Source organism: Mauremys reevesii, linkage group 3 (genome assembly GCF_016161935.1).
Source record: "Mauremys reevesii isolate NIE-2019 linkage group 3, ASM1616193v1, whole genome shotgun sequence".
NCBI lineage: Eukaryota > Metazoa > Chordata > Testudines > Geoemydidae > Mauremys > Mauremys reevesii.
In genome coordinates, this window is record NC_052625.1 from 74,456,063 (window position 1) to 74,477,586 (window position 21,524).

The 21,524-nt window shown below is 41.6% G+C and overlaps 1 protein-coding gene across 7 annotated transcripts in view; it reads left to right on the top strand.

The window, feature by feature from the left end:
• RGS7 (regulator of G protein signaling 7) overlaps positions 1-21,524 on the top strand; it is a 478,754-nt gene that overhangs the window by 336,950 nt on the left and 120,280 nt on the right. The gene's annotated exons all lie outside the window — the stretch shown is intronic.

Below are 21,524 nucleotides of genomic sequence, written 5' to 3' on the forward strand. Positions count from 1 at the left end.
CTGCTTTCACTCTCCAGAAAATCCCCTGGTGCTTCTGCACTATTTCTGTTGTGGGATAAAGGAATAGGATCTCTGTTTAGGTGGCTTCTCGTGTTCACAGGAAGATGAGAAGCCATGCAGGTATTTTAAAGAGCGCGACTAGCCAGTCTGCTCCCCAGATTTAGACTCCCCACCTAGGAAGCACTTCTGTAATAAGAGAGGAGTCTATTAATTCCCCCTCTCCTCTCCCACACACACAGTTCTTCTCCTCCAATTTCTGCTAGTGTCTTCAGCTGCTGCCCACCTGCTGTCTCCTACTCTCAAGGCAGCCATTGCACAGGGAAGGAAGGGCAGTCATTTGAATTGTGAAACTCACTTTGTGTTTGTTTGTTTGGTCTTTTCCCACTGTTTCTCCTGCAGGCTGAGTCCAAGTCCACCTTCTCTTTGAACAGTACCATTCACAACAGGGCCCTAACCCTGACTGGGGTCACTTGGCTCCACCACTGTATAAGATTTGTTTGCTAGATGCCAAGCTCCTGCTGCTCCCATTGAAGTTTGTTGAAATACTAAGAGTTGAATGCCACTAAAAATCAGACCTTAAGGTGTAGATCCACCTCTTGTATGACACCTCAATCTGAAAAAGTTCCTCAAAATTTGTCACCTGGAAAGAATGGCTCAGGTGTGGGGGATCTCCCCCATATCGTCAGCGGGGAAGACCAATGCAAATAATTCATTTAGCTTCCATCCTTGTCTTCCTTGAGTGCTCATTTAGCATCTTGATTGTGCAGTGGCCCCACTGCACAATTTTGTAGACTTCCTGCATCTGGTGTACTTTATTTATTTATTTATTTATTTATTTTGCTTTTAGATTTTGTGTCCTTAAATCTTTCTTGTCCTGCCTAATTATACTTTTACACGTGACTTGCTGGAGTACGTGCTCCTTTCTGTTTTCCTCATTAGGATTTGACTTGCAATTTTTAAAATATGCATTTTTGCTTTTAACTATTACTCAGCTGTTTTGCCATGGTGACATTTTTGATTCCTCTTCCTGTTTTTTTTTTTTTATTTAGTCTGAGCCTGTATCACGGTGTTGTTTTTAAACAGTTTCCATGCAGTTTGCAGGCATTTTACCCTTGCGAGTGTCCTTTTTAATAATCTAGGTATCTCATGAGATCTGTAACCCTCATCCCTGACAGGCAATTTAACACACAGTTCTCCTGGTGGTCACAAATCCAGCAACCTATATTTGTAATAATCAAATCCTCCATTACTATTACCTGACTCTTCCTAGTACCTGGCATCCCTCCCCAGGAGGGGTATCCTCAGTGCGAGAAGATACCATGACATCATCTAAAAGGATGTGGAATTGTCTTCCTGTGCTCCAGCTTGATGCTCTCCTTCCCTAAGACTTTCATCCTCCTTAACAGCACACAGACTGCCAGATACTCTGTTGTGTCCCTGAAAGAGTCATCTATGTACTTCTCTGTCTTTGAGGGCCATGACTTGCTTGCGCCATACACACACATACAGCACATGTGCAGGAGGCAGGTAATCGTACATGCTTCATTCAATGCAATAAACTCAATAATCCCATCTCTGCTGCTGTATATCTGCCTGCATTATTTTTTTATATCTACTTGAGGTATTTTTTTGAGGTGGGTTTATTGTCCTGAGTTGGGATTATGTTTGTTAGGTGTGTCTGCCTCTCATAGCCCCTCACAAAACTCCCTTGTTTGCTGCTCCTGAGTGATCATCTCTGGTCACTTAGGAACTTGGCTTTGTAAACCCCTGTTTTCCCTGAATTAGCCCTGCCCACTTGCCAAGGGATGTTAAAGGGGTTAGGGATCAAAGGACAGCAGGCTAGAGCCTTTTGAGTAAGCTCTGAGCCTAGCTTTGCAGGCTGCTTGGCTCAGCACACAGCCCCCAAAGAGACCACATTGTAATCTTCAAGCAAGCACACATAACAAACCAAGAAACTCACACTCCTTCACCTGGAGAACACCCCCCCCCCCCCTCAAACACACACAATATATAAAAGCTATATAAAAGAATAATCAGCCGACATAATATCAAAACCCATGTACAACAAAATAATCAACTGACCAGTAATTGATAACGAACATATTGCCTGCTCACCACATTCCTCAAAGGCTTTTTATACCAGTTCACCAATCTCTAGCAATCAGGGCACTCATTTCTCTGCAGCAGCTTCATTCCAGTGCAGTCTATGGCAACAAAGAGAGCAGGCTGTCATTTGCCCTTCCCTGGCTTCCATAGTCTGCTGCTGCCACTGGAGAAGGAGTGAGGCCTGCCATGAACCTCCCTTTCTGCAACTACTACTCTATTAGAAGTTTCTGTAATGCATGGCTGGGCATCACTTCAGCCATTTTGGCTAGTTAATTATACGTCTGTCTGAAAGTCCGAGGGATTTTTTTAGTTTTTAATAATAGTGTGTGCTGCTGAACTATGTCAAACCTCCACTGCTTGCTGCACAAATCCTCCATTGTAGAGGAAGTGGACAACCTTGACATACAGTAGTGGATTATTATTAGAATAATATGTAAATCAGATTATAAAAGTAGCCTTGCAAAAGTGTCATGGAAATTTACTGGCTCATCCTTTACTCTGTTGATAAAAAATATTTTACTTTCCTGTCAGAATAAAATGTTTGCCTCTGAGTGGGTGAGTAGTTATTTGCAAAGCTGATCTATATCAAATTGAACCATCACTGCATATAGAAAATTCTTTAATTGGGAGCACATACCTGTGTTAATCTGTGGACACCTGCCTCTGCAATATATTTTTATTATTACATCAAGCTTTTTACTCCTACTGGACAATAAAGTACAATATTGTCCTTATTAAAAGAAACAAATTATGTTGTCTTGTTAGCTAGAGGTGTGGTATGGTCTGGAAACTGGTGTAAGGAAGATGAAAAGATAATCATTTTTTTTTCTTTACTATAGAGACATGTTGAAAAGATGGCTATTATTCTACCTACTGTTGCATGTTTGTTATCTGAACTGCCTGGTCACAAGTGGGTGTTCTGTGACTATTATAGCAGTCCATGACAATGAAACAAAATTAATGGTTGATGTACTAGTAATTGATATCAAAACAGGCTTAGATTTGGGTTATTTAGTGATTCATCTTAGCCAAGTAATCATAGCAAGGTTTTTGTGCTAAACTTTTCCTTGCCATCCCCAGCTGCAAAAAACCTTTCTTTCAAACCTCCTTGACTCAGCAAAATTATCTGTTGTAGCCCACTCCAGAACAAGTGTTTTGTTCACTTTAAACATCGTATGTGGTCCACTGCTGCCATTACAAAGTATGGGTGGCCAACAGATTCAAACAATGCTTGGACCTTTTGGTCATGTCCTAGCTATTACCTATACCCACCCACATACAAAAAATGGGGCAGGACAGGTCACCAATATAGAGCAATCTGGATCATTTGGTAAGCTGAGTGCAGGCAAACTATGTGCATTTTAATAAAGCTATATGTAACCCATATACCTCCTGGGTGTAGTGTTCTGTCCCATCTGGAGGGAGGGACGGAGACGGGGAGAGACATAGATAGACAGAATTCTCTACAGCCTTAGCCAACAGCTAGTTGGCTTTTAGCTCATGTGGTAGAGGCTCATGCACTAAGCTCCAGAGGTCTCAGGTTTGATCCCTCCCGCCAATGATGGGGTCTGTCGACATTACATATACATCCAGGAACAAAAAATGCAGGTCATACTTGTAGGCTGGGGGAGTCTATACTAGGAAGCAGTGACTCTGAAAAAAGATTTGGGGATCATGGTGGCTAATCAGCTAAACATGAGTTCCTAGTGAAAAAGGATTTGGGGATCATGGTGGCTAATCAGCTAAACATGAGTTCCCAGTGTGGCCAAGAGGATAATGTGATCCTTGAATGCATAAACAGGAAAATCTCAACTAGGAGTAGAGAGGCTATTTTACCTCTGGTCTGCCACTTCTGGAATACTGTGTCCAGAGCTGATGTTCACGATTCAGGAAAGATGTTAATAAATTGAAGGAGGTTTGGAGAAGAGCCATGAGAATGGATTGGAAAACTTGCTTTATAGTGATAGACTCAAGGTGTGCAGTCTATTTAGCTTAACAAGAAGATGATTAAGGACTGATTGGATCACAGTCTATAAGTATCAACATGGGGAACAAATATTTGATAACATTGGTCTACAATTTTTGAGAAGTCGTCTGCATCAGAGATAAAATGTGCTATTTATTATGTATTTGGATGTGCTGAATTCAAATATGACAATTAAAACAACTGATTGGCTACTGTTTCTAAGTTATGTAAGTTTTTACATTTTATGTCTATGTATATTGTGTAGATAGTAGAGTTTTAATCATAAATTGTAAACCTAGGTCTTTTCATGTGTTTATGGTTGCTTTACATGATAATATTTCACCTGTCCTGTTTATGTAACACTTTAAAAATCAGCAAAAGGGTTATATAACAAAAATTTATTATGAAACAAAAGGCAAAAAACCTATTATGTACATAGTTTAGTCCTATTCAGTGTCTACTCGGCGCTTCTTGGCTTGTCTCTTGTATTCATTAAATGGAGCATCTCTTGTCACTGTCCAGCAATAGTCTGCAAGCATTGATGGGCTCCGTTTGCCCTGATAGCGTTTCTCCATTGTTGCAATGTCCTGGTGAAATCACTCACCGTGCTCGTCGCTCACTGCTCCGCAGTTCGGTGGAAAAAAATCTAGATGAGAGTGCAAAAAATGTATCTTTAGTGACATGTTGCAACCAAGGCTTTTGTATGCCTTGAGGAGGTTTTCCACCAACAACCTGTAGTTGTCTGCCTTGTTTCCAAGAAAATTTATTGCCACTAACTGGAAGGCTTTCCATGCCGTCTTTTCCTTGCCACACAGTGCATGGTCAAATGCTTCATCTCGAAGTTCACGAATCTGAGGACCAACAAAGACACCTTCCTTTATCTTAGCTTCACTTAACCTTCGAAATTTTCCATGGAGGTACATGAAAGCTGCTTGTGTTTTGTCAATGGGCTTGACAAAGTTCTGCATCAGACCCAGCTTGATGTGTAAGGGTGGTAACAAAATCTTCCTTGATTCAACAAGTGGTGGATGCTGAACACTTTTCCTCCCAGGCTCCAATGACTGTCGGAGTGGCCAATCTTTCTTGATGTAGTGGGACTCTCTTGCACGACTATCCCGTTCGCAGAGAAAACAGCAGTACTTTGTGTATCCAGTCTGCAGACCAAGCAAGAGAGCAACAACCTTCAAATCGCCACAAAGCTGCCACTGATGTTGGTCATAGTTGATGCACCTCAAAAGTTGTTTCATGTTGTCATAGGTTTCCTTCATATGGACTGCATGACCAACTGGAATTGATGGCAAAACATTGCCATTATGCAGTAAAACAGCTTTAAGACTCGTCTTCGATGAATCAATGAACAGTCTCCACTCATCTGGATCGTGAACGATGTTGAGGGCTGCCATCACACCACCGATGTTGTTGCAGGCTACAAGATCACCTTCCATGAAGAAGAATGGGACAAGATCCTTTTGACGGTCACGGAACATGGAAACCCTAACATCACCTGCCAGGAGATTCCACTGCTGTAGTCTGGAGCCCAACAGCTCTGCCTTACTCTTGGGTAGTTCCAAATCCCTGACAAGGTCATTCAGTTCACCTTGTGTTATGAGGTGTGGTTCAGAGGAGGAGGATGGGAGAAAATGTGGGTCCTGTGACACTGATGGTTCAGGACCAGAAGTTTCATCCTCTTCCTCATCTGACTCAAATGAGAATGATTCTGGTGCATCAGGAACCGGCAGTCCTTCTCCGTGGGGTACTGGGCGTATAGCTGATGGAATGTTTGGATAATGCACAGTCCACTTTTTCTTCTTTGACACACCTTTCCCAACTGGAGGCACCATGCAGAAGTAACAATTGCTGGTATGATCTGTTGGCTCTCTCGAAATCATTGGCACTGCAAAAGGCATAGATTTCCTTTTCCTGTTCAACCACTGGTGAAGATTTGTTGCACAAGTGTTGCAGCATATGTGTGGGGCCCACCTTTCCTGATCTCCAATTTTGCAGCCAAAATAAAGGTGATAGGCTTTCTTAAGCATAGTGGTTATACTGCGCTTTTGTGATGCAAAAGTCACTTCACCACAAACATAGCAGAAGTTATCTGCACTGTTCACACAAGTACGAGGCATCTCTGCTCACTTTGGCTAAACAGAAGTGTGTCCCTTTGCAAAATCAAACACTGACAAATAAGAGAGCACGACACTGTATGATTTCTAGAGTTGATATAGGGCAATTTGTTCAGCAGAGTGATGTAAGCTTCGTTATGATTGCATCATCCATGACTTCTAGGAATAACATGATGCAATTCATATCATGTATGACGCAATACCAGTTTCAGATTGCATCATTCATTGTTTTGCCTAAAAAGCAAGTACTGTCCAAACCCAGTCATAGATTTATTCATAGATCCAGTCAAAGATGTATTTTAGTCATTTCTGGTTTAAATTGAGATCCCTTCCCTTTATAACTCACTTATCCTCCGCTATTCCCAAGTCAAGGGTCATATATACTGACCCAATAGCATAACTTGAAAACTAGAGCCAATCAACAATTTTAAGCATGATTTTCGTTCTCAGTGACCCAGAATTAGTAAAGTTTGACTACGTTTATTTCAGAAGCATTTTGGCTGTAGAGCAGTGTAATGGGCTCTTCAATCTAGCAAAAGAAAGGTATAACATGATCCAATGGATGGAAGTTTAATCTAGACAACATCAGACTGGAAATAACATGTAAATATTAAACATTGAGAATAATTAACCATTGGAACAATTTACCAAGTGTCGTGGTGGATTCTCCGTCACTGTCAATTTTTAAATCAAGATGGGATTTTTTTTAAGCTCCAGTGCTAAAGGAGCTCAGACTAGATTATCACTGTGGTCCCTTCGGGCCTTGAAATCTCTGAATGCATAGAGTCAGTGGTGTGGGCTGCAGAATCCAGTTTGCATGACCTCTCTGCTTTGAGCAAAAATGATCCAATTACACTCAACATTGGCTCTTCCGTGACCCCCTGGAGATATAGAACAGGATTGTATCCCACAGAAATAAGAGAAAAAATATAGCCTATGCAATGGTCAGGATGTGCTGATATTTTTCATTTCATTTTGGTTTTGGTATTATTGAGAGGCTCCAAATACCTAAAGATTTCATTTTCATTTTCTCAGCTAGACTCTGCTAGCAGTGTATGCTAGAGACGCTCTTTCCTTCTGGAGGTAGGGAGTTCAGGATTATAAATAACACATGAAGTTTTTCTTTCTCTTCATTTTGGCCTCATATCCCATGTTTAACCTCCTCTCCACCACCTCCAAATGTATGTTGAGTCTCATATGAAGAACATGATGTCCATGCTAAGAGAACTAGCTGTATTCTCTAGACTGAAATGGCACGTTAAACCAGCTATCAGGGGAATTCTCCAAGTCCTGAGTGATAGTTTGTATGATGTTCCTAGCCAGCCAGAGATGCTCTTATTGTTACAGGCATAGTAGGAATCCAGAGCTCAGAACTCAGCCTTTTTGTGACTAAAACCTTAAGTTCTGAGGAAGTTCCAGTGTGCACCTTGGGTGAAATCTTGACCCCACTGAAGTCAATGATGGTTTTGTTATTAACTTCAGTGGATCCAGGATTCTACCCCAGATTTTTAAATTTAAAGGGCCAGAATATATCAAAGGGTCAGATAAAACAAAGACTGTGAACTCTATTAATGAATAAAATTGAAAATAGAAATCTTCAGTCATAGTACTGAAATGAGAACAAATGCATAGTCCTTATACCACCACTTATGGCAATGGGTAGGACAGAGAGCCAAATAGTTTTCTCCATTCTTTAAAATTGCTAATCTGATGTAAATAAACACTTGATCTTTTTGTGCAAGAATTGTGTCCATGTTCCAATAGTTTAGGGCCAGTTCCTTTATCCAGTTTGCAGCTGGGAGAATCTCTTTTATCCCACATGGCTGCTTGATTTCAATGCCACTAAGGAAAACCTAGCCTTAAGCACAAAGCAGACCAGGTAGATGTTTAAGGCTCTTCTCTTTAAGTGCCCCATAAATGCTGCAATCCCTATCTCAGCTTGGTCTCTTCCACTAGAAGCAGAACCAAAGAGGAAAAGAGAAATTTGCCACATGCTACATCAGGCAATTCCTGGCCTGATTGTCTTCCTGCCAACACCTTGGGACCTTGCAAATCATAATGCCAGCCCTTCCATGTGTGCCAACATGATGTGTGGGGTTGCAATTAGCTCAAACCCTTGGGTGTCATGCAGCAATACAATGTGTTACCTATTTGTCAATGAAGCAGTTGGGCCAGTCCTTCAAAATTTAGTATTCTTAGGAGACGAAAAGCCGGGTTTTAATAGGAGACCTTAACCAATTCATTTGTGCTCTTGGGAGCCAAGCGATCCAAGTCTAAGTTTAAACCCTAATACAAGTATTTGCCAAAGATTTCATGAAATTAAAAATAGTGGGGTATGTTAGCGAGGTGGGTTATGTGACTGATTAGGCTGCAATAGGATTTAATTCCTTGTCTCTGGGACTATCTTCCTTTCTATAAGTCAATATTTTTTTTCATTTCTTTTATTGCTGTGGGGGTGGGAAGTTTCCTCAAGAAATTGTAGTTTAGGTCCCACTTTTCTATGTATATTTTACAGTGTCATTGTTTTTGTTGGTCCGCTACATATAAAATAAACCCATGGTGTTTATAGTGTGAAGGTTTGAGACCCACCTCAACTTACACACATCACGTGGCATATGATGTTGAGTTGCCATTATGATTGATAGGACCTGATGGTGCTGGTAGAGCTTTGTAAAAGTGATAATACTGAAAAGCAAATGGGGATATAAGAAATAAAATAATGCCCATACCCTCACCATGGCATTATTAAATGTCAACCAATATATTGTAGCAACTCCAACCATTTCCATAACTCTCTTGTGAAATATGGTAGCTAAGACAAAAGACAGCCTCCAATCAGAGGCAGAAATGGAGCTGTGTTTTGACAGAGCTGTTTCATGTTCACAAGATATGAATTCTTTCAAAATGCAATTGATAGTCTTGGTTATGGTTCTTAATTTGTTCATGGCCTGTGTGTCAAAAACCATAGAAAAGCTTAAAAATTTGTGATTCATTCTGCTGCTGAATTTTATTTAGTTGTGTGGGTGAAGAGAACAATGCAGGTACAAGCAGATTAATTAGCAATTATTTTGCTGAGAAGTGTAATATTGCCCTGCCATCTGCTGCACCATTACTGGGAGAGTGATCTTGATGACACACTCATTAAACACTGGTCTTCTCCCCCACCCCCTCACTTTCAAAGTCAATTAAGCTAAACCTATTAGGGCCACTTTAGTTCTAAATAACAGCATCCAAACAGGGATTTAATGTGGTTTAACTAATCCACTTCAAATTCACCCTTTCAGTTAATTTGGATTAATGTTTTGGCTATTCTGAGTAGACAAGCCCTATAGAAAGTTATATTGCTTTGGAATGTTAGCAGGCTTCTACTAAAACATGCTGCCAACCTTAACTCTTCTATAATAAAGTTTTAATTTGGGGTGGAAATAAAAACTACATACCTACTCTTTATGCTTTAGCTCAAAATGTACTTGGAAGCTGACCTGCATCCTCAGCAAACAGTGTTCCAGCCTATAGCCTGTTTGTTTGACTCTGGAATAAATCACAGTAATAAAATCCATTCCTGTGCTGAGCTGCTGCCTGGAAAAGGATCAGTGACTCAGAACTTCAGAAGCATGTGCTCACTGTAAGTGCTGAATGCCAAGTCATTATCACTTAGAGCAAGTCTATACTACAATGCTACATTGGCACCGCAGCAGCTGCGTCACTGTAGCATGTCTGGTGAAGACATGCTATGCCGATGGGAGAGCACTCTCCCGTCAGCGTAATTAGTCCAGCTTGGCGAGAAGCGGAAGCTATGCTGGCAGGAGAGCGTCTCCCAGTGACATAGAGCTGGTGTGGACAGCATTAAACTTGTGTCACTTGGGGGTGGGGGGGGAGGGAAGCAGGGGGCAGGAGAGGGCTTTTTCACACCCCTGAGTGATGTAAGTTATATCAACTTAGGCTGTAGTTAGATCTGCCTTTATTCTCAGCTATCTTCTATGCCTGCTGTCCTTTCACTGCTGGACTGAACAGGAGAAGCAAAAGCAAAATGATCAATTGTAGTTTAAAGTACTAAAATACAACCTACTTTCCACCCTCACACTGGGACCAGGAGAGAATTCACATTATCTCTGTGGACCTGCTTTCTCTCTTTAAAGGAGGAAAAGCACACACAGGGAAAGAAATTCTTTAAACGCTCCTTCAACTCAGACACTGTAAACTGTTTCCTTTCATCCCACCTACTCTACAGAATTTGCAGTGGGAGCAGCACTCAGTGAGTGTGGTTTCAGTGAGGACAGAGGTTCCATAGAAGAAAGAGGCACCCAAATGTCTGACTCCTGAACACCCATCACAAAGGATATTACCTGTAACTATAGCAGCCAGCTCAGATGTAGTGGATTTTTCTAAATGCATAGCACAGAGTCCATGGCAGCTGATGACATCAGCGGAAGCAGAGAGATAGTCATCATCATCATAAGTATAGTAATTGGAATGTAGGTCAAAATCAAAGGAGAAAGTACCCATAGAGCTTAAAAAAATAAATGCTTAATTCACTAAACTATGAATGTGTACATACACTGCTGATATGTACCATTTCTAACAGAGCTGCACATATGTTATCAATTCTGCTTTAGCTATGGATGACTGTTTGCTCTGGAATCAATGATGCACATGTTGGAAAATATGGAGTATTGTCATATTCAATCACAAAAATTTACACCATAGTAAACTGAAGAGGGCTTATATCCATGACAGACAAGTGACCCTTTTCAAAGGCAAATAATTAATCCACAGAGGAAGCCAAATTCTACTCTGTTACACCTCTTAAACCCCACTACTCTCTCTCAGGTTTTCGTAAGGTGCTTCTAGTTGTCATATCTAATCATTGTACAACAATTGAAGATAGTACTGAATGTGCCCATGACAAGGTATATAAACCCATACTGACCTGGAAGGGGTTATGGAGCTGCCTTGGGCTGGAGTGTCCCCACCTGACTGCACCTGCAAATCATGTCTGGATTGGAGGAGGAGCTAAAGGATGGGAACTCCACTTACATGGGTGCAATGGCCAAGTAGTAAAAGAAAATGTACTGGAAATCAGAACTAAACCAGGTATCATATGTATCTAGGAAACATGGTTGGTTGAAAAGCTTGCTTTTCAAATTCCAGGGTATATATTGCCTTTAAGCAGGACTGAAAACTAGGTAGAGGGGAAGACTTGGGATGAGGTGTTTGTACTTTCAAAAGGGAAAGAATAAAGTACATACAAGTAGGAAATGAAGAAGGGAGTCTTGAATATACGACATATCCCCAACGAGCAGGAAGAAGGAATGGTCATTTCCCTATGCTTAGTACTTTTCACGGACAAGTTAAGGTTGAAGTTAATGGAGAAATGCGCACTTGGAATTTTAAGCAAGCTAACTGGGAGCTATTTACAAGTAAATGTACTGAATTTGTGAATGATAACTGTGTGAGTGAATACCGAGAGAATTTCAACAATGTAATAAAGGGAATAATAGCAGCAGCGACTGTAGCCGTACCTAAGATATTGAAGTACCTCAAAACTAGCAATTCACTTCTGGGGTGGAATGAGGAGTGGCCATTAAAGAAAGGAATAAAGCCTGTAAGAAAGTGAAAAATACAATGAATAGTGAAGATCTAATGAAGTATAAAAGAAATAAGGAAATAGCATAACAAATTATAAAAAACTCAGATAGGTGGAGGAAGTATTGTGGGAGGTTAAATAAAGATATTAAAACATGAGAGCTATACAGGCAATTTAGAAGAATGACTGGAATTCAGAATGAGAGTAGTTACATCCCAAGTCTTTTGGGAATGACAAAATACTTAGAATCTAGGAAATGAGAGAGCAGACATTTTAGCAGAAACTTCCCAAGTAATGATGAAAATCAAAGTGCAGTTTTCTGTTAGATTAAAAGACAATTAATTGAAGAGAGGCATAAACTATTACGTAGTTGGGGAAAACAGGAAGATACTATAATGAATTAAAGGTTTTATATGCCAGAACTTGAGAAAGCTGTTGGTATAAGCAAAATTACATCCCCAGTTAATGATAGTATATGCAATATGATGTTTAGATATCTTCTTGAAAGCAATTTGAGGGTTGTTTTGCAAATATATAATACTATATAGGAAAAATGAATACCACCGCTAGGGTTCAAATATGTAATAGTAATTCCAATAAGAAAACCTGGCAAACCATCCACAAAAGTGGATCAATTACCCTTATAGCCTATCTGGGTAAAACTATGGAGAGAATGGTGAATGAAAGATTGGTTCCCTATTTGAAAAACAATGGCATTATAGATAAAGTGCAGGGTGGTCTAAGGAAACTGAACCATGAACAATATTGCTAACATGGAAACTGAAATTCTAAAAAGTATGAGAAATAGAGATTTCATGATAGTTGTATTTATAGATACAGCATTGAAAAATAATACGGCATGCTATGGAGGGAAGGCTTAGTGTACAAGGTAGGTACAATAGGGATAAGGGGAAGAATGTCTGAATGGATTTGAATATTTTGGAGTCAAAGATTATGCAGGTCAGAGTTGGGAAATGTTTGTTGAATGTGTGTGTATATATATCTGGTATACCACAGGGAAGTGTTACCTGCCTTACCTTAATATTCATAGAAATCATAGGACTGGAAGGGACCTTGACAGGTCATCTAGTCCAGTCCCCTGCACTTGTGGCATGATTAAATATTATCTAGACCATTCCTGACAGGTGTTTGTGTAACCTGCTCTTAAAAGGCTCCAATGATGGAGATTCCACAACCTCCCTAGGCATTTTATTCCAGTGCTTAATCACCCTGACAGTAGGAAGTTTTTCCTAATGTCCAACCTAAACCTCCCTTGCTGCAATTTAAGCCCATTTCTTCTTGTCCTATCCTCAGAGGTTAAGAAAAACAATTTTTCTTCCTCCTGCTTGTAAGAACCTTTTATATAATTGAAAACTGTTATGTCCCCTCTCAGTCTTCTCTTTTCCAGACTAAACAAACCGAATTTTTTCAATCTTCCTGAATAGGTCATGTTTTCTAGATCTTTAATCATTTTTTTGCTTTTCTCTGGACTCTCTCCAATTTGTCCACATCTTTCCTGAAATGTGGTGCCCAGAACTGGACAAAATACACCAGTTGAGGCCTAGTCAGCATGTAGTTAGAGTAGAAGAATTACTTCTCGTGTCTTGCTTACAACACTCCTGCTAATACATCCCAGAATGATGTTTGCTTTTTTTTTTTGTGTGCAACAGTGTTACACTTTGACTCATGTTTAGCTTGTGGGCTGCTATGACCCCCAAATCCCTTTCCGCGGTACTCCTTCCTAGGTAGTAATTTCCCATTTTCTATGTGCTGATTGTTCCTTCCTAAGTGGAGTACTTTGCATTTATCCTTATTGAATTTCATCCTGTTTACTTCATACCATTTCTCCAGTTTGTCCAGATCAGTATGAATTTTAATCCTATCCTCCAAAGTACCTGCAATCCCTCCAGCTGGTATCATCTTCAAACTTTATAAGTGTACTCTCTAAGCCATTACTTAAATCATTGATGAAGATATTGAACAGAACCAGACCCAGAATTGATCCCTGCGGGACCCCATTCTTTATGCCGTTCCATCATGACCGTGAACCACTGATAACTACTCTCTGGGAACAGTTTTCTAACCAGTTTTGCACCCATCATATAGTAGCTCCATCAAGATTGCATTTTCCTAGTTTGTTTATGGGAAGATCATGCGAGACAGTATCAAAAGCCTTACTAAAGTCAAGATACATCATGTCTATCACTTCCCCCTATTCATAGGCTTGTTATGATAAATGATCTTCCAAAATGAATACGTGCCAGAGTACATGTCACTCTGTTTGCAGATGGTCATGTTCTATGGGTTAGGAACAGGAATATTGAGGTGGCAGAAAAGAGAATCAACTAAGTGTGATGAGAGACCTCAGATTGGGGAAATGCAGGGAATTAAAATTCTCCATTACTTTAACCAAAGAATAGATATTTACAAAAAAGAAAGCTACAAAGGAATCTGTATCTGTGTGGAGAACAAATAGATATACATCTCTACCTTGATATAACGCTGTCCTTGGGAGCCAAAAAATCTTACCGCATTATAGGTGAAACTGCGTTATATCGAACTTGATTTGATCCGCCGGAGCGCGCAGCCCCGCCCCTCCCCGAGCATTGCTTTACCGCGTTATATCCAAATTTGTGTTATATTGGGTGGCGTTATATCGAGGTAGAAGTGTAGTTAAAATGTATAGATGTCTAGTGGAAGTCTTTCATACTAAATTACTTTGGAAAGATCAGATAGACTATGTTAAAGATAAATGGAAAGGATACTGCATACAGATGTGGTCTCCTCATCTCAAAAAAGATATACTGGCACTAGAAAAGGTTCAGAGAAAGGCAACTAAAATGATTAGGTTTGGAGAGGGTCCCATATGAGGAAAGATTAAAGAGGCTAGGACTCTTCAGCTTGGAAAAGAGGAGACCAAGGGGGGATATGATAGAGATATAAAATCATGAGTGATGTGGAGAAAGTGGATAAGGAAAAGTTATTTACTTATTCCCATAATATAAGAACTAGGGGTCACCAAATGAAATTAATAGGCAGCAGGTTTAAAACAAATAAAAGGAAGTTCTTCTTCACGCAGCACACAGTCAACCTGTAGAACTCCTTGCCTGAGGAACTTGTGAAGGCTAGGACTATAACAGCATTTAAAAGGGAACTGGATAATTTCATGGTGGTTAAGTCCATAAATGGCTATTAGCCAGGATGGGTAAGGAATGGTGTTTGTCAGAGGATGGAGATAGATGGCAGGAGAGAGATCACTTGATCATTGCCTGTTAGGTTCACTCCCTCTGGGGCACCTGGCATTGGTCACTGTCGGCAGACAGGATACTGGGCTAGATGGACCTTTGGTCTGACCCAGTACGGACGTTCTTATGTTCTTATAAGTATTGGTGGGACTAACTGGGGGGGTGGGTAAGAAAACACTGCTGCTGATTTCCAAAGCCTTAATCAGACCTCTTATCAACTAGTGCTGCCCAGATTTTGGATCAGCATCAAAATCAGAATTTAAAAATTTGGATTTAATACCAGTACAGATTGTGTGCAGTGCATTTATTATCATGCCCTTATAAGCTCTGCAGGTAGCTGCTAGTGAAATGCCAGTTGCACTATGAATGAAACTACTGGACCTAAATTTCTGGGCCAAAGCTAATGGGAATAGCAATGATGAAAGTACAAAGAAGAATATTTTGGGGAATTCAGTAGGCAACCTATTGCACACAATGTTAGAACTCCACATGCCATTCAAGTTAAAATGTGGACGCAGAAGTTGAAAGACAAGGGAAAGTTCAATTCAAAGTCAAAACTTTTTGTCACTGAAAATTAGTTTTGGATGGATGTCCAAATTGGATTTAGATCTATTTTATAAGCTTAAGAGTAAAAAGAAGGCAATAGGTATACAGATGAAAAGCGGAGTAGCTTTTTTGTTAGATATATAAAGATGTATGCACAAAAAAAAAAGGGCGGGGGGGGGGGGAGAGGAAGAATAGGGGCAGCATATTGTGCACCAAAATTGGGAATTAGTACATCTAAAAGAATATTGGATATTGCCAAACTAGTAGCAATAATGCTAGCATTAAACTAGATCTGGGATGTATGCCCAGCAGTGGCGGTCACTTTTTCCAACTCGATATCAGACTTTATGGCAAGAAACAAAGGGTGTCTCCATATGTGCAAGTGATTTAATCAGTGAAATTATATTTCTAATAACAGATGGCCATACATGTAACATTTGCTTGGATCCCAGCATATCTTGGGATAACAGGAAAAGAAATGGTGGACAAAGCAGCTAAAAGGGCTGTAAGAAATGGAAGGATTCACATAGAAAAGCCTTGGGTAAACAAGAACTCAGAAGCCTACTACAGAAAATTCTAAGAGAGGAATGGCAACAAATTTTGATCAATGAAAAAAAGGGAAGAAGATTTTTTTAATTATACCTCAGAGTTGAGGATAATGAAGTACTTCAGAGCTGGATAGGAAAATTGAAGTGATTTAGTTTAGATCACTAACTGGCCATTGTGGTTTAAACAAATTTTTTTTAAATAAACAAACACAAAGATAGGGTGTGTGTGGGCTGTAAGGTAGAAGAAACAATTGATCACCTTCTTGGCGTATGTAAGATCTTTATAATGAAAGGCGAAAAGCTCTTTGAGAAATTTAAATGACTTAAGGTAACAAAAGTTACTTTAGCAAAGTATCAGGGGAATGAGGTAATTTTAGAAGGGCGTTCTTACATTATCTAAAAGACACAGGGCATAGTGAGAGAATATAACCTGCTAGGTATTTAGGAGTGATAGTTGGTGGTTGCTATAGACTATCCAGTCAAAACTGCTTCACCATTTAAAAAAAAAAAAGTGGGGGTGGGGGAGAGGCAGGGAGGAAAGGAAAAGATTGGGGCAACCCTGGGAAGGAGAAAAAACTGAGCTACTCCAGCCCTGTAGAGAGAACTGACAGTGTGCAGAGCCCCTACTGTTGTAGAAAGGAGAATGTGAATCACCTGAGCTAAAGGAGGGGAAAGACTGAGGGTACGTCTACACTACGGGACTATTCCGAATTTGCATAAACCGGTTTTGTAAAACAGATTTTATAAAATCGAGGCGTGCCACACACACTAAACACATTAAAATGTGTGGTGTCGTCCACGCCTCGAGGCTAGCGCTTTTTGCACTGTGGTGGGTACCTAGGCTATCCCCCTATCCCCATAGCCCCCCCCCGCTCCTCCCTCCCCCTCTCCCCTTTTCGGGGATTGAGATTTTCATTGTCGTTCATCGTGGGGGGTGGTGGGTCCAGTCACTCTTCAGTCACTCCTCAACAGACAAGCAACAAAGCATTTTTTTTTTTTTTCTTTTTTGCTGGATTGGCAGATGCAGCATGTGCATAGCATGAGTAGCCTGTTTGTTGTTGTTGTGTCCTGTCATGTGTGGTGGACCAGACAGATGCGATTCAGCAGCGCAGCACAGCACACAGCTTTGCTTTTGCATGCATGATTGCATGGATGGTTATCAGCCATATTGCACCATCTACCATACCATAAATTGGTAATAAGATGATTGTTGCTCCTTTGCACTTTGCACTGTTGCATTTGCTTGTTTGTGCCCTGTGCCTGCTTGCTAGGGCTCAAAAGTCAAAAGCAAAATGAAAATGACTCCTCAATCCTCTCCTTGGTATCTAAAAATAAATCAAGTCCTGCTAGAATAGAATATGGGCTATGGAATAATATCAAGTCCAAAGTCCCCAGTATAAGCTAGAAGTATGTAGAGAGTACTAGAGAGAGGAGAAGAAGAGAAGAGCAGCCAGAGAGCCAGAGAGATCTGCTGCCCTGTATCAGATTGTTATATCACATGGGGGTGTCCCCTCAACCCTTCCTTGTTCCCCACCTGTTCTTCCTCAGCCTTCCTGGGCTCCTCCCTGTCCACCACTTGTTGTGATGTAGCAGATGAGAATAATAGAATACAGAATAAGAGACAGGAGAGAGATAGTGAGAATGCAGGTGTGAGGAGATAGTGTGGACAGGAGCCAGAGTGGAGGTAGGAGAGAGAGAGGAGCCCAGAGTCCCTCTCTAGGCTAGGGAATCTTTCCACTTTCATTTTTCATGGGGGGGTGGGGACTGGGAGCTGAAGCCCTGTTTCATGATGATGAGCCGATTATTATGGCACCATCTACCATGCTAACCAAAAACCATGACCCAACACCCCACCAGGACCCGGCACGGTCATCATCAGATGCTGGTCATCACTTTTACCACTTGCCATTAGGCTTTTAGGCTGATGATGAGGCCAATAGGCCAGCCATGGATGGGTACCACCAGTGCGCATGGTACAAGTGCAGAAGGATTGCAGCATTGGAGTGCAGCACAGGGTTCTCTATCTGCAGCAGTGACATGTTGTGGAGTGGAGAAGAGAAGAGAGGAGATTGTTTTCTTTTGGGGGGTGGGTTGGGTGGGGTGTGGGGGGTGGCCCTCCACCGCCTGACCTGACCGTGGACACAGAAACTTGACCTTGAGCTTGAAAAAGCATGCAATAGCTTTTTGAACTGCAGACTGCTGGAGCTGCTGATAGCCAGGAGTTGAGTCCCCATTTGATTTTCAGTTCATTTTATTTTTTCACGTTTGATTCGCTTTGAGCCCCCTTTTGAGCGCCAGTGCGCGGAGATTTTTAATTTTTTTTTTTTTTTTTGTTTTTTTTTAATGATTGATAGAGATTTGCTGATTCTGCCTGATAGCGATCACATCCCTGCCATCCATGCGATCGGAGCTCTTATTTTTTTTTTTTAACTTTTTGCTCTTTATTTTGATTTTTATTTTTAACTGCACCAAAAATATTCATCTCGGAGCGGGGGCTCCTTCAAAAATGGCCCGCATCCGGAGCTCAGATCTCGCCCTGTCAGAGCGCAGTGGTGTCCTGTCGGGCTACTGGTGGAGGCTGCGAGTTGGGATAGGTGTACTCAATAACCCTAAATATCATAATAAATGCCGATCATACTCCGATCACTCTCTAAAATTAAAACCGTTTTAAACGGTTTAAAAGCCTAATAAAATAATTAAGTGAGCCCTCCGCCATTAAAAGAATAGGCAATCCTATATGGTGCTCCTTAGAGTGTTAAATAGATTTTAAACCAGTTCCTGACACTTTCACTGAAGCCCTGTGAATTCTGAAGTGCACAGTGATACTCCCAGGCCCCTCTGAGGTAAGAAAGGCCCGTATCCTGGATGGAGCGGCCTACAGATTTTTCTTTTCCTTTCTTTTGTTTAACCTTGTTTGCTGTCTGTGGGCTGTTTTGTTGTTTCACCGGGGACACCAGGAGGGAACAAAACAGCCAAGAGGTTTGACCAGAGGGTTGAGTGCCAACCTGCTAGAAAGACACACCCTGCAGCACCTGCTGGGGTGCAGGGGTAAATGGACTCTGACACATGTGCTCCCCACATAGCTCCTAAAGGTGGCAGTCTACCATGGACAGATTCGTGACAATATCCTAAATGGCAACTCGTCAGTGAACTTAGTCGAGTGTAACTGAGAGCATCATTTGGTTCAGATATTCTTAGATGAAGTGGCTGATGAACTGGAAGTCATGCAACTGTGTGCACATCACACTTGAAATTCGTGTATATATCTGTATACACTTATTCAGTAAGGTAGTGCCGAATCTTCTCTTTGTTAGCTGTATGCTCCAGGATTTTGGAATATATATTCAGTGTCTGATACAAACTTTTTTCTTCTTACCCAGGAAGAATTTGCAAGGAAGTATATTTTAATGTATTTGTCAAGGTCTCTTTCTGCCGGCTCCAGGCACCAGTGAAGGAAGCAGGTGCCTGGGGCGGCCAATAGAAAGGGACGGCAGTCCGTCCATTGTTAGGGCGGCATGTCCGGGTCTTCGGCAATTCGGCGGCGGGTCCTTCACTCTCTCTTGTCCTCTTCAGTGGCACTTCGACGGCAGCTCAATCAGGTTTTTTTTTTTCTTTTTTTCTTTGCCACTTGGGGCAGCAAAAAAGCTGGAGCCGGCTCTACTTTCTGAGAGGAGTTCTTCAACTGAACTATCTTTTCTCATGTACTTCACAGCAGTCTTTGGTGATCCCAATCTTCCTCTGTCATACTTTGACATGAAAGGAGCTTTTTCAAATCCTGATTCCCCCTGCAGTGATGTCTAGAAAATGCAGAATCTAGCTGGATTGAATTTCTTTATTTAAGCACATAGGGTGATTCTGTTGCTGGCTCAATTTTCCTTTTCAAGCTCATGATTTTGCTTTTTAAGTCCTACCATACTTTTTCATTTGGCCTTCTTGCTATATTTCATTTTTAATCTGATGTTGGGAAACTAAGCTGCATATTGAAGAATTACATTACAAAACACCAAAAAGGCATCAGTTCACTTGAGTACTTTTTGTTTGGAGATCAAAAACTTTTTGGGAGCTAGGATTTCTTTCTGTGCAGAAGGTCTACTGTTCATTTGCCAAGCTTAATAGCATTCATCTTTTCTTAATTTGATATTAGACAGTAAGAGAACTTTGGGGCAGTTGTTCACCTGCTTGAAAAGAATTTGATTGATAGTTTATTTGCCTTCTCTTCCTGAAATAATAAGTGTAGTGAAGAAGCCTAGGTTACATAATTGCCCCATGCATTAGCCTTCCATTGGTGGGAAGTGGGTTAAGGCATTCTTGCAAAGTGAAATGGCTCTATTAGCATCGGTATTTGTAGACCAAAACATCCTTTTTATAAAGTTGGTAACATGTCTTCATCAGATTCCCCAGGTTAGAAAAGTTCTGATCTGCTATGTAGCTAAGATTCTTTGTGTTTCAATATATTTTTGTGGCACTGCAGCAGCTCTTTGAAAAGATGTTGGATTGACAGCTCTAGGATTGGAAGTCCTCTCTCTAGCTGAAGAATAAGTGGGATCAGAGTCCTGACAAAGCGCCCCAAAGCTCACTTGAAAGGACTGTGTTTAAGGATGAAAGGATCTGATACTCTTGATTGCTGCCTTAAAGTTCTTTCCTCCTGCCAGGGCCGGCTCCAGACCCCAGCGCGATAAGCACGCGCGTGGGGCGGCACTTGCCGGCAGGGGCGGCAGATTGGGCCGCAGTCACGCCTGCGGGAGGTCCACCGAAGCCCCGGGACGACGGGACCTGCCGCAGGCATGACTGCGGAGGGGGCGCTCCTCCCGCGCCTCTAGTGGACCTCCCTCAGGCGTGACTGCGGACGGTTCGCTGGTCGCGCGGGTCGGCTTTATCCGCAGCCGCCGGACCAGCGAACCGCCCGCAGCTGCGGGAGGTCCAGCCAAGCCGCGCGACTAGCGGACCCTCACCAGTCAAGCCCACGGGAGGTCCGCTGCTCCCGGGGCTCCGGGGCGCCTCCCGCGCATGACTGCTTGGGGCGGCGGAATATGTAGAGCCGCCCCTGCCTCCTGCCCCCACTATACTCAACCTTCCTCTACATCTAGAGTGACCTGGCAGGCCCCACTAACTGCCTCCTCCTTCAGCTGTTTCATTTCCTGGCTATGCTGTTCCCCCACCCCCTGCTCTATCCATACACAAACTCCTTACAGTCACAATCTCCTTTTTTCCAGCACCCACATGGAATCTCAGATATGCCATCTCAGTACCTCTGATTTCTGGAGCTAACCGATACATTCAAAAATCATAGCACACAAGCACAGCAGTTCTTATAATGTGGGGCTACATCCATATTATAGTTGACACTAGAATGTCACACATACCGATAGCTAATTCCAGCCTATCCCAAATAACTTTTTCAAA